The sequence below is a fragment of the Megalobrama amblycephala genome, linkage group LG14 (assembly GCF_018812025.1).
Source record: "Megalobrama amblycephala isolate DHTTF-2021 linkage group LG14, ASM1881202v1, whole genome shotgun sequence".
NCBI lineage: Eukaryota > Metazoa > Chordata > Actinopteri > Cypriniformes > Xenocyprididae > Megalobrama > Megalobrama amblycephala.
Window position 1 is genome coordinate 39,576,463 of NC_063057.1, and position 14,786 is coordinate 39,591,248.

Genomic DNA, 14,786 nt, shown 5'->3' on the forward strand with positions numbered 1-14,786 from the left:
ATGATTTTAACTCGGCTTCCTGTGTTCCATCACCAGAATGATAAAAATATAGCAAATTTGAGGATACCAGGATGTGATTAATGGCCACCTTAAGCTTGTTTCAAACCATTTATGTAAGTATACAACAGGCTCGCGGTGTGATTTCATGCTAACAGTGCTTCTGCTTTGTAACAGAGAATTTCCTTTAATAACAAACATAAATTATAAACTTCGAGTGATAATGAGAATTGCTATAAACTTGATCATCATGAAGTCTAATTTACATGAGGATAGGGATCACATTTACATCCAAAATAGTAATTAATCTACACATAATAGAACCCAAAGTGTAACAATAACTGTTCAAATCATCTGGCTTCAGTCAGAATAATGGACTAGAATGTGCTTACTAGAATGTGCTTTTTGTGTGGCTGTCATTACATATGGAACTTAAATCCAGCCCAACAAACTCTTTTTTTTTTTTTTTTTTTTTTTTTTTCCCAAGCAGTGGCTGGATAGTTTTATGTTGCTTCATAATAGCTTATATTGCAAAAGATTGTTTTGATTTATAGTGAATTTTTATAGTTTTCTGCTGTGTTCAGTGCAAGAGCACAGCTCAGTGCCGAAACTCCACTGACACACACTTCTGCTACACAGAAAGTGTGCTGTAACCTCTTAAGATGGGTTTGCCCCACAAACGCAAGACAAGCAATGAGTTTGAATGCAGTCTTTACTCTGTGCATGATTTAGCTGCATGAAAATTAATTTTCACTACATTTAAAATGCTTGTTTTACTATATTGATCAGTTGTTTTCAAACAGCTCAGGTCCACCAAGGGGCTTCAGCAAGTCCAAAGGGTCGCAAGATGCCTTATGAATTAATTATTTAAGATGTTACATAATCTATATTAGTCTAGAACCAGTGGTGTCTAATTGGAACAGTATTGATAGCTGAAAGAATAAACCTTGTGGGATTTGAACCAAAAGTCTTTCAGTTACCAGTCTAGATCTTTAACCACTAAACTACCCATAACAAATTACATATACAATTATAATTAAACATACAGCATATTTTTTGTCAAGGCCAAATGTACATTTCAAAAATAACATCTGTGAATTTCCATAGTAGAGCATCAATATTAACTCTTTCCACGCTATTGACGGAAATTTCCGGCAATCCATGTTTGCCCTGTTATACAGTAGGGGGCACTATTACACATCTTCTGAAAGAGTACAGAATCTTCGGCTCAAAACAGGCAAAGCAGCAGCAGAAACAAGCGATAAAAGCATTGCTTTTGCACGTTGACTTTGACAAAAATGCGACTTTCTCAGTGTTTTGTTTAAAATGTGTCTTTTTTATGAAACCTACCCACATTCAAGTGTTGATAAAAAAAAGAATTCATGAAACTGGAATAAATTTTTTTGTTTGTTTGGGCTCTGTTCTTTCTTTTTATATATTGCATCTCCATTTATTCACACAACAAAATATTCTGGGGGTCATGGAATTTTGGTGAAAATTATCAAAAATGCTGCCAGTGGCTGGCATATTTTTTCTTCTTTTTTTTTTTATTTAAATGCTGGCAGGGAAAGAGTTAATAGAGTTAGAATGTAATTTTTCCATATAGCCCCTACATACTGTATGTCTTAATCGTGAAACCTAATTTGTGCATATAGACAAATTTTAACATTAATATATGCTGGTGTCAGTTAATGTGCAGTTACAGTAATGGTGGTCACTGCTGTGTTTAAATATATTATTTCTAACATCCATGAATTTCTTTAACAAGACAGTTTAACACTGTTTATTTGCTAACGATTTGCTTTCAGTCAGTTGGAGTTTCAGAAAAATCTCGCCAAAGGAGCTTTAACAGCTTCTCAAACAGACACTTGTGCCCAAAGTGAAGAGCTCAAGAACCAGCTTTTGGCACAGCTGACATGTAAATCTCACTTTGACCCTCTCTGTCTCTTTCATGCACACGCAAACACACACACACACACACACACACACACACACACACACACACACACACACACACACACACATAGTCTACAAAGAAGAAGAGGATTCTTCTTGTTAGTACAGAAGCCAGCAAACCCAGATCAAAAGGTGTACAACTGTAGTGAACAGCACATTCCAGTGCTGTTTTATGGCAGGCCTCTCTCTGACTAAAACAGTGGAGAAAGGTTTGTTACATTTCATTGGATCTTGGTGGGCTAGCACTTTAAACAAATGTCCAATTACATCATATAAAGATGCAAGGATAACAGCCAGACACCACTTAGAGGGCAAGAAGACCCCTAATACCAAGCCCAGGAAGTACAGGACTTCTCATTGATCCACATGCTATTTCTGCTCTGCTACCATCGTAAGACTAGTAATGTTGATCACTTCAGCCACTCAACTGTCCCAGCTTCAATTACATAGTGGAAGGGGAGGGGCCAACAGACTCCAATGTTGAATGACAAAATAACCATATAAAATTCATACACTTCACGGTTGCATACATAGTGCATGAGTAGATAGTATATAGTGTGTCAATTGGGATGCAACTTATGTGTTCAGAACATTGCCAAAAATATTTTGGTGGTAACAGACACATGTAAAGAAAGTAAGGAAGCAAGACTGGGTTCATGAGAGAGATTATTAGTGCTCCCACTAGAACACAAATGATATTTGCTACTGCAGTGGTCTTCAGCCCTGCCCATGGAGACCCAAAGAGTTCCAACTGACAGGGTCCCTACACAGTGTTTACTGCTCCCTGCTCCCTGAACACAGGATATCCATTGAAGTGGACTTCGCTGACAATAATGGCTCATTTGGAACTCCCTGCACTGTCATTAAAGAAAGGCAATGACGGGGTCATGCAGATTATGATATAACATAAATATTGTAATTTATTTTAAAATTTCAACAAAAGATGTAGTGATGTATCAGTGTTCCCTTATTCCCTATGCCGTTCGCAGTGCCCTTCGAACTGAACATGTTCACTCCCTTCGGATTGTAGTCTCACTTAAGATGTCAGAATACACTGTGAAGTCCACTTCACAGTCCACTTACGGTCGAATGGAATGCACCTCCACTGTCCTGCAGAGTTTAGATTTAACCCTAATCAAACAGCTAATCAAGCTCTTCAGGATTGCTTAAAATACACAGGCAGGTGTGCTGAAGCAGGATGGAAACATTACAGGACAGTGGGTCTATGGGAGTAGGATTGAAGACATCTGTACTAGTGCTTTGTGACTTAGGAAAATGGCTTCAAGTGCTTGGCATCAACACTTCTGAAACAGCAGTTATGATAATACGGCAACAGTTTCTTTTTAAGAATTATAGCAACAATGGTTGCACTTTATTTTACTGTATGTGCACTTTCAATGTACTTACAGTGTACTTACCAAGAAAGTACTGGGTAATAAAAGGTAACTACATGGCTTATTGTTAGGATTAGTGGTAGGTTCAGGACTAGTAACTATTTATTGTAATTACTACAATAAGTATATGGTATGTACTTGTGAAACAGGACTGTAAAATTAAGTGCTACTGCAACAACCATGTAGCTCAGTCCAGGCATTCATTGAAAGCTGAATTTTACAAATTGTGTGAATACTGCGCATCTGAAACTAGTAAAGATGCACATCTCAAATAACAATAATGATGCAAAGCATGAAAAAATAAATTAATAATAATTTAATTTGATAATAATAAAAATAAAACCTTTTTTTTTGCACTGAGGGAGTGGGTTTTGAATTCTTAAACTTGCAGTATGCTTTTTATAGTAGGGTTAAAACTGATCTGTCAAAATATTAAGGAAAATTTTGAGTACAAATGTCATGACCCTTTTAATATAGGCTATATGTTTCTGGTCTAATTGTGAACAATCATCAGTTCATTAAATGATTGACTGACATCACCTAGGCCTATTCGTTTCACTCCACATTACATAATATTACAGAAGTAAAATAGTTAGCAAATTGCAAAGTGCTTCATGTTGACTTCATTATTGTTTTCAAACAGCTTTTTCTCTGGTGATCTGGTGATGTATTCATGTGCTCTGATGTTGGCCCATGGCATTACAGCAGCAGATTCACAGAGAAAAAAAAAAGAAAAAGAAAAAAAGAGCACAACAAACACTGGCCTGGCAGAACACCAACACATTTAAAGCAGAGAGCAGGCATTTGACTCCACAGTAAGAGAGTCATCTGCTGAGGTGGCGCTTGACAGGAATAGATAACTGACTTTTGCCCAGAGTGCAACAATGCTCAGATCCCGCTTGGATGTCAAGTTTGATCACACATCAAACATCTCTACTCTAAATGCCATTCATCAGTGTCAGTCTTTTCTGTTGTTCCTTATGTCTTCTTCCAAGTCTTGACCTAGATGATCCTTAGTAGAAATGTGTCAGGCTGTGTGTGAGGAAACCGTCCACTTTAAAGCATAAGTATAGTATGATGGATATGAGATCACAGCACTGACCGCAGCTGTCTGAGAATTAAACAGCATGAATTGGGATTCAGAATTAGAGCAAGACAATAGAAATCTCTGAGGACACATTCATTTCATTGACAGATCTTGAAAGAAGTGATAATATTAGAAATGAGAATTGTTTCCAAGGGGGGAGAAAAAATAAAATAAAAAAAAATAAAAAAAAGATCATAAGCTGTTTGTTACAGTACCCCCCCCTCCACGGCCCGCTCCAGAGGGCTGAGGACCCCGACGCCGTGGTGGTCGTCCTCTTCCCCGCGGTGCCGGTCTTTCAGGGTGACTGTCGTGGAATGTTTGGAGTAAGTTGGGGTCTAAGATGTCGTTCCTTGGGACCCAGGAGCGTTCCTCGGGGCAGTATCCTTCCCAATCCACAAGGTATTCCAGCTGACCACCACGACGTCGGGAGTCCAAGATTTCCCGAACCTCATATGCATCTCTGTCCTCCAGGATGAGTGGAAGGGGGGGTTCGGCGGGAGCCACGTCAGGTCCTGTGGGAAGAACAGAAGGGTGGTGAGCTTTCAGGAGTGACACGTGGAAAGTGGGGTGTATACGATACCCTTGTGGAAGATGGAGTTGATAGGTGACTGGGTTGACCTGCTTGACGATAGGGAATGGGCCAATGAACCTGGGACTCAGCTTTCTGCAGGGCAGACGCAGTCTGATGTCCCGGGTGGATAGCCAAACCAACTGACCAGGCTGGAAGACAGGGGTGTTGGAACGTCGGAGGTCGGCTACCATCCTGCGTCTGCGCAGGGCTCGTTGCAGTTGATGGTGTGCTGAGTCCCAGACCCTCTCGCTCTCTCGGAACCAGTAATCCACTGCCGGAACGTTGGAGGGTTCCCCATCCCAGGGGTACAGTGGGGGTTGGTAGCCGAGTACGCACTGGAAAGGTGTGAGTCCTGTTGTAGACTGTCGGAGGGAGTTTTGGGCGTACTCGGCCCAACCCAGGAACTGGTTCCAAGAGTCCTGGTGGTCATGACAGAAGGTACGGAGGAAGCGGCCGATCTCCTGCACCTTCCTTTCCGTCTGCCCGTTCGATTGCGGGTGGTATCCAGATGTCAGGCTAACGGCCACACCTAGGAGGGAGTAGAACGATTTCCATACCCTGGATATGAATTGGGGCCCTCGGTCGGAGACAATGTCCTCGGGTATTCCAAAGTATCTGAAGACTTGGTTGAAGAGGATCTCGGCTGTTTCCATGGCAGTGGGTAATCCAGGAAGTGGGATTAGGCGGCATGATTTGGAGAAGCGGTCCACAACAACTAGGATGGTGGTATTTCCGTCAGAGACAGGGAGATCAGTAATGAAATCCACTTCTAGGTGTGACCATGGGCGATCTGGAACGGGCAGCGGAAGGAGTTTCCCAGCTGGCAGATGACGAGGAGATTTGGAGATGGCACACTCCCTACAGCCCTGCACGTACCTTCTGACATCCGATGCCATCCCTGGCCACCAGAAGCGTTCTTTAAGCAACGAGAGGGTTTCATTGACCCCCGGGTGACCAGTGCCAAGTGACGTGTGAGCTGAGTGGATGGTGGGAGTGCGTCGTGCCCGTGGAATGTAGAGCAAGCCGGGTGGACAGCCCGGCGGAGGGTTCGTGGAGGCATTGGAGGAGGGTATGGTCTCTTCTGACCAGGTAATAGGACTTACGATGAGAGAGCTCGGGATGATGGGTTCTGGTTCCTCGGTTTGTTCGTCAGGAGCATGAAGACGGGAGAGAGCGTCGGCCTTTACATTCTTGGTGCCTGGGCGGTATGAGATGGTATAATTGAAGCGGGAGAAAAACATCGCCCAACGGGCTTGCCTGGGGTTCAGTCTCTTTGCTGATCGAAGATATTCAAGGTTTTTATGGTCAGTTAGCACCAGGAACGCGTGTTTGGCTCCCTCCAGCCAATGCCTCCACTCTTCCAAGGCAAGCTTAACAGCAAGAAGTTCCCTGTCACCGATGGAGTAGTTGACTTCCGCCGGGCTGAGCTTGCGGGAGAAGAAGGCGCATGGATGGAGTCTACTTGGTGTCCCCTGCTGCTGCGACAACACCGCTCCCACTCCAGTTGTCGAGGCGTCCACTTCTACGACGAACTGTTTCTCTGGGTCTGGATGTACGAGTACGGGAGCGGTGGTGAAGGCTTCTTTGAGCTGGTTGAAGGCGTTGGTGGCTGCCGGGGTCCAGGACAGAGACTTGGGCTGATGACGGAGCAGGCTGGTGAGTGGATGGGCTATGGTACTGTAATCTTTGATGAAACGTCTGTAGAAATTGGAGAATCCGAGGAAGCGCTGGAGTTCTTTTATGGTGGTGGGTTCTGGCCAATTGGTAATGGATTCCACCTTCCTCTCGTCCATCCGGATGCCACTGTGGTCGATGTTGTAGCCCAGGAATGAGACAGAAGGTTGGTGAAATTTCTCTGCCTTGAGGAACAGGTTGTACTGGCGAAGCTTGGTGAGGACCTCCGCAACGTGTCGGCGATGTTCGGCCTGGCTCCGGGAGTATATGAGAATGTCGTCGATGTAGACTAGGACAAAGCGGTGGAGAAACTCCCGGAGCACCTCATGAATGAAATCCTGGAATACGGAGGGGGCGTTGACCAGTCCATACGGCATTACAAGGTACTCGTAGTGGCCAGTAGGGGTGATGAAGGCGGTCTTCCACTCGTCCCCCTCACGTATCCGGATGAGGTTGTACGCGCTGCGGAGGTCCAGCTTGGTAAACACAGTGGCACCACGGAGATGTTCCAGGGCCGCTGGGACGAGAGGAAGGGGATACCGAAACTTGACAGTTATTTTGTTGAGGGAGCGATAATCAATGCAGGGCCGCAAGCCTCCATCCTTTTTAGCCACAAAGAAGAAACTGGAAGTAGCAGGGGAAGTAGACGGCCTGATGTAACCTTGGGCGAGGGCCTCCTTGATGTAATCCTCCATGGCCTTCTCCTCCGGGATGGAAAGTGGATATATCTTACCCTTTGGCACTGGTTCACCCGGAAACAGGTCAATGGCACAGTCCCATGGCCGGTGTGGAGGCAGCTTGGAAGCCCGCTGCGGGCAGAAGACATCGCTGAAGGGGGCGTAACACTTGGGGATGTCGACGGAGCGTTGTTCGACTGGACTTTCGATGGACGTGGCGCAGAGAGAGAGGTCAGGTGAGGAAGATGGTGGAACAGGAAGTTCAGTCAGGCAGTGAGAGAAGCAAGTGTCGCCCCACTTCAGGATTTCGCACGTTTTCCAGGAGATGATCGGATTATGCTGCTCCAACCAGGGGCGCCCCAGAACCACGTCAGCAGTTGAGTCCTCCAGAACCAGCATATGAGCCTCTTCCCGATGTAGTAAACCAACTTGAATGGTCACTGGTCCAGCCACGGTGCGGACGCGCTTATGGCTCAGGGGTCTGCCGGTTAGTGAGTTGAGCGTGTAGATGGTAGGAGACGGAGTGGTCTTGATACGAAGGAGGCGGCAGATGGCTCCGGAGATGAAGTTGCCGGCTGACCCCGAGTCGATGAGCGCGACCACTGAAAGGGAGACATTGGCGGCAGTAAGATTGACGACAGTAGTGAGTGGTTTCAACTTATGAGTAGCAGGAATAATGGCACTCACCAGGGGTCGCGGCGGTCGTGTGGGGCATGCAGCAATAGCGTGCCCGGGTTCACCACAATAGAGACAGAGACGGAGGGTCAGCTGGCGGCGGCGTTCTTCAGAAGATAGACGAGAATGTTCAACATCCATAGGTGTTTGGGCTGGTTCTGGGGTGCTGACGGGTTCGGACCGGCAGAGGAGCACGTTAGAGAGGGACTGGTCCTGGTGCTCTTGGATGCACGCTTGCATGCGAGTGGCACAGCGAATGGAGAGCTGGATGAACTTTTCGAGGCCGATGGAGTCCTCGCATGCAGCGAGATGCAGCCGCAGCCGAGGTTCCAAGCCTTGGCGATACGTCGTTATTAGAGCTTGTTCATTCCATCCGCTGAGTGCTGAGTTTCTCACCAGCTGAAGAGTCCGTGATCGGTTTCCCGAACACTTCCCGGAAGTGGGAAATAAACGGCGAGTAGGATTGGGTTACAGCGCCCCGCTGGGACCAGATGGAGTCGGCCCACTTTAATGCTTTGCCACTGAGCTGAGATATGATGAACGCTATTTTGGAGGTGTCACTCGGGTACAGGTGCGGCTGCATCTCCAGGACCAGTGTGCATTGCAGCAGGAAGCCGCTGCAATCCTCCGCCGATCCTGAGTAGGGCGCCGGTTTGGCCATGGGACTGGCGTACGGCGGCAGTGAAGGAGGAGTGTTGACATGGCTGGTGGTGTTAGCTGGTGCAGGTGAAGGAACAGTAACTGGAGATGGCGGTGGATGATGAGTGGATAACGTGCGCCGAAGCGCATCCACGAGTTCCTGGAACAGATCTAGCTGGCTCATACTGGGTCTGCAGTGTTGGTTACGGTATACAGGAGACAGACACAGATGTCACAGGTAATGGATGTTTATTTGACCACAGTAGAGCAGGTGAACACACACAGGTGAGTGAACTGGTTAAATTGGAGTTAAAGCAGGTAGTATGAGGAATAGTTACTGTCCTTTCTCTTTGCAGGTTGATGTAAGTCGGAGCTTGGGGATCGCTGGAGCACAGAGGAGATAGCTGGAGAACTGAGGAGCTGACGGAAACACACCCACACAGCAGACGAGGCACACAGAGGGAAGGAGACACGCTGGAGACAGGTGAGTATTCGAAGAGGAGTCCTTGAGGTAAGCATAACATGGGTATATGCGAACGAGACCGGACGTGGAGTGCTGTGTGCGCGTGGGTTAAATAGTGCTGGTGATGAGTGCGATGATGAGGTGCAGGTGGCGGTGATCAGTATTCTGGTGATGCCGTGCGTTGTGATTGGAGGTTGGAACCTGACGTGTCTGTGACACTGTTCACCTTCTTGCTGTTCCAAACTGGTATGATTTTATTTTTTTCTGTAGAACAGGAATGCCATATGTGGATTTTTGTAAATGTTATTTAGGTAATTCATTCAGTCCATGGTTTTACAATAAGGTTCATTAGTTAAACGTTAGTTAATGTATTAACTAACCATGAGCCATACATTTGTTACTGTATTTACTAATCTTCTTTGGCATTAGTTAATGAAAATACAGCTGTTCATTGTTTGTTCATGTTAGTTCACAGTGCATTAACTAATGTTAACAAGATTTTAATAATGTATTAGTAAATGATAAAATTAACATTAACAAAGATTAATAAATGCTGTATAAGTGCAGTTCATTATTAGTTCATGTTAACTAATGTAGTTAACTAATGTTAGCTAATTAACCTTAATGTTCAGGCTAAATCAGGCTGCCTTTCCACTGTCGTGTCAGTAGCCCCGCAGTACTACCCTAAAACACGGCCTTAACACGTCCCATAGAACAATGTCACGCAACCCCCCCATTTCACCAGCATGGGACTAGCTGACTGAAAACTAAATCTTTTCTTAAAGATGTAAGATTCCAGCATCAATGTTTGCATTTACGATATAAAATGATATAAATTATATAATCATTTACAATATAAAAATGTTACAGTTACAGTAACTTGCCATGTTATTCCCTTGCCCCTTATGTGATCTTGTCATGTGCTTACTTTGCATCACCCGTTTTGTTCTGATTGGTTCATTGTTTGATTGCTTTCAGGTTATGTAATTAGTCCCTGTGTTAATAGTGTGTATACAGCCTGCATGTTTCCATTGTGCCTTGTCTACAGCTTTGTTTGTGTGACCTGCTGTTGGTGAGTTCCTGTTCATGGTTTTGTTCAAGTCAAGTCATCATCTGATTTTGTTTATTTTGTATTTGTTTGACACTTTTGTAATAAAACTGCTAATGGGTTCTCAATTTTAACTCACCTTCAATGAACTTTGTTAAAGTATTGTTGTTGAGATCTCTTCTAAAACTTTAAAGAAGAACATTGTGGGAGTGTTACAGTGTTCTGTCAAGGAGAAACATTTGAGATGTTAAAGAGATCTCATTTTTTTGTTTTTTTTCTTTCTTAAAGGATAAGTTCACTTTCAGATTAAAATTTCCTTATAATTTACTCACCCCCATTTCATCCAAGATGTTCATGTCTTTCTTTCTTCAGTCGAAAAGAAATTAAGGTTTTTGATGAAAATTTTCCAGGAGTTTTCTCCATATAGTGGACTTTAACGGAGCCCAAATGGTTGAAGGTCAAAATTACAGTTTTAGTGCAGCTTTGAAATGTTCTACACGATCCCAGACAAGGAATAAGGGTCTTATCTAGATAAACCATTGCTCATTTTCTAAAAAAAATAAAAATAAAAATAAAAAAATAAAAAAATTATATAAGATTTAACAATAAATGCTCATCTTGAACTATCTCTCTTCTTCTCTATTAGAATTTCGGCAGTGTAGACACTGCTAAGTGTATTACTGCCCTCCACAGGTTAAAGTTTGAACTAATTATTACATACTTGCACTAGCATATTGTATATGACAATTTAGTTCAAACTTTGACCTGTGGAGGGCAGTGATACACTTAGCAGTGTCTACACTGCTGGAATTCAAATAGAGAAGAAGAAGCGAGCTAGTTCAAAATGAGCATTTATGGTTAAAACGTTTAAAATGTTTTTTTGTTTTTTTTAGAAAATGAGCGCTGGTTTCTCTAGATAAGACCCTTATTTCTTGTCTGGGATCGCTGTAAACTGTAATTTTGACCTTCAACCGTTTAGGCTCCATTGAAGTATACTATATGGAGAAAAATCCTGGAATGTTTTCATCAAAAACCTTAATTTATTTTCAACTGAAGAAAGAAAGATATTAATCTTTCTTTTAAATTATCAGGAAATTTTAATTTGAAAGTGAACTTAACAACTACCTTACAAACTATTAATAAGCAGTTATTAGGAGTTTGAGTCAAAGTCATAGTTAATAGTTAGAATTGGACCCTAATCTAAAGTGTGACCGAATTCATAAATTCAGATTTTATCATCAAGTATTATCACTTAGAAAAGTAATTGCACACCTCTCCTACAAATACACATTGAAGTTTAATACTACTACTAAGGGTTATGTGTTTGTAACAGTGAATTTGAGCAATAGTAACAGTACTGTTTCCCTTAGTATACTCCACTAATTGAGGTTTTATCAGGCTATTGCTTCTTTACAATGGTAGTCCCATTAATTGGTCCCAGACATTGATGAGATGAGCAGGCTAATTACACATACCACATTTTTAATTAATTTAATCTCCAGGCTCTTCGTGAGGGCACTGGTTTGTCAGATATTTCTGAGTATTTCATAAGATCATATAATTTATAAATGGAAGGTGGAGAGGGTAAACAGGGTTTGAATTGCTGTAATTGACTCATATAGTTCACAGTTCGGTCCTGACCAAATTCCACAAGGAAGTGGATTTGGGTGGAAGGAGATTGAGAGCAAATGAGAAGACATTCATTTAGTGCTTTACTGGTGATTGGTTGGGATTACATGAACATTTTATTTTTATCTCATGCTCTCAACAGATTAAGAAATTGTATTGGTTTTGATTTTAAAGTCTAAAGCTATCAACTTCTAAAGTATATATATATATATATATATAATCATGGGGTAATTTATATTTTTGGGAGAACTATCCCTTTAAGATCACTGTTTGGATTGTGTGTGTGTGTGTGTGTGTGTGTGTGTGTGTGTGTGTGTATATATATACATAGCATAGCCATCGACGTCACTTTCCCGCCGAAAGCGCGCTCCCTCAGATGGACTGATTGGCAAAAGAACCTGCTGCGTGACTGGATTTAAAAGAGGAAACTGCGAAAACGTAAAAACAAACGAATTACACTAAAGGTTGGACTCGAAAGTGTTTCTTACAACTTGTCAAATAAACCTAATCCATGGATATTGACATGTAGCCAGGAGTCGTGTTTCCTGACATTTTTATGTGCCTGATTTTACGCCGAGGAAATACATAAAGCAAATCTGCCTGTGAATATTTTATATAACTACAATATAGGTAACTTAGGTTTAAATCCGCGTAATTACTTAACGTTATATCAATGTTATATATATCGTCATATTGTCCATCCCTAAAACATATCGTTTTATAGTATAGTTTTTGTCAGTGTTTATTTTAAAACGCACAATTATGCAGAATATAAGATGGAAAATATTTAATAGATGATTTGTCAACATAATATATAACAATACAATATATATGGAATGATTTTACCTCAAAATCCAACAATTTGACACAAAATGATAACTGCAAATCCATGTTTCTCTGCTGGAGTCCAGCTGTTTCTGTGGATTGCACCGATCCATTTGCTTCTTTTTTCTGTAGCTTCAGCAGTTTTTAAATATATACCTCGGGAATACCTCATTATGTATTTGTAGCCTACTTAGTCATTTTGATAGTAGGCTAATATAGCTAATATACACTTACAGCCTGTGTTGCCTTCATATAAGGCTTATATAAGGCTTTTAATTTTTTGCGGCTCCAGACAGATTTGTTTTTTGTTTTTTTGGTCCAATATGGCTCTTTGAACATTTTGGGTTGCCGACCCCTGCACTAAGGGATAAATGTGTCTCTGACCTCCATTGCACTTTTTGGATCTTTGTGGTAGAGTGATGTAAAGTATGCCATCATAGTGGTCTGCTGCATCCTTTACAAACTTCCATTGCAGGGTTTGTGTCATTACCTGATTTGCATAATCCTTAAAGTGAATGGGAAGCTAAAACAATGCAGACATCATGTGTAAATAAACCGCGCTATCAGTGTGCATGAATAGTGACCCCCATCCCCCCCCCCCCCCTTTTTTTTGGGGGGGGGGGGGGAGACAGGCTATGATCAGGTTTTGACCGTAAATAATCCATCAGTATGAGGACTCTTTTTTTATTTATTTATTTTTCTCAGAGCAGCTGATTAAGTGATTTACGGAGAGAAAGCTGTATAAATTAAGAGATTATTAATATAAATAGAGAAGCTTGTGAGGATAGGGAATCTTCATTTCTGTGTGTTCCTTTGGAGGATGTAATACTGAAGCTATAAGAGAGGACAGTCTCTCCATATGCACCCTCAGGGACGGAAGATAATAATTTATGTCCTGTTTACATAATCAGGCTTATTGTTGTAACTTAAGTCCCTTGTTTCATTGGCTTTAATTAAATCCTGAATATCATGAATTTCCCTTCTTTATTTATTATTTAAAGCAAATTTTATCTATCTTCATCTAAACTCATACACCCTTACATATTTCTCTCATCCTCTCTCTTGGTTCATTTTCTCTTAGTCTGTGAAAGCCAATGGTTCCCAAACTTTTTAGCTTGGAGTACCCCCTGAAGGGATTACCATCCTTCTGCGTACCCCCTCTCTTCCACTTCAACTGCAGTCACAGCTTTACCATTAAGCAACAACATTTGCCCACTAAATTGAATTTCCAGTGCATTTTTTAGCTTCATGAATAACTTTATAAAATAAATAAAGTTTAAATAAAAAATGTTCAACAGAGAAATATGCAATGATGGTAACTAAGTAAAACTTTTAAATATTAAACTAAAACCGCCAGTAGGTGGCAGAAAGTCACGTCTAATTTTTTTATGAGTGAGTCATCGAGTCATTCATTCAGTAACGAAGCAAGTGGCTGTGAATGAATCATTAAATAATTGACTCACGATTCGTTCAAAGCCGCAGAATTGTTTGCGAAACACAGACGTGTGTTGTAGTTCTGCTGTGGTTTTCATCAGAACTATTTCATTGCAAAATAGAGTAAATACTGACAGTACTGTGTTTAAAATGTAAGTTTTATTTTTTGACCTGTTGTATAATAATGTCACGTTTGCAGTCATGTGGATATTTGGGAACAATTGCATTCTTGCTCGTTTTCATCATTAAATACAAGAACTCAAGGTATGTTTTTGTATTGAAGAAAGTTTTTGTATTGAAGAAAGTTTGAGTCTTAATTGATATCAATCCACTATCTGTGTCTATATTTGTTCTTCATGCGAGTAAGTGCTATATGGAATTACGTTTGTTCCAAAAATAATGAACGTAACTTTTCAAAAAAACTAATAAAAATATAAATTGAAACTGAATAAAATGTCTTTGAAACTTAAAAAAATAAATCGCAGGCAAAATGTTTGACTTTGTTTTTAATACACTGCATGTTTTGCTAACAGTTTCTTTTCTTCCTTTCACTGATCTTTACTTACAAAAGCATTTCCAGAGTTTTCATTTATGCTTCTGAAGTTTTCGTTTACGATCCCAGAGTTTTCGTTCGTCTTTCTGACACAAATCTCTCGCGGGGGCGGGGCCAGCAGTGGTGTGTTCTCATTGGCTTACTGAGTTTTTGATTGACAGCTT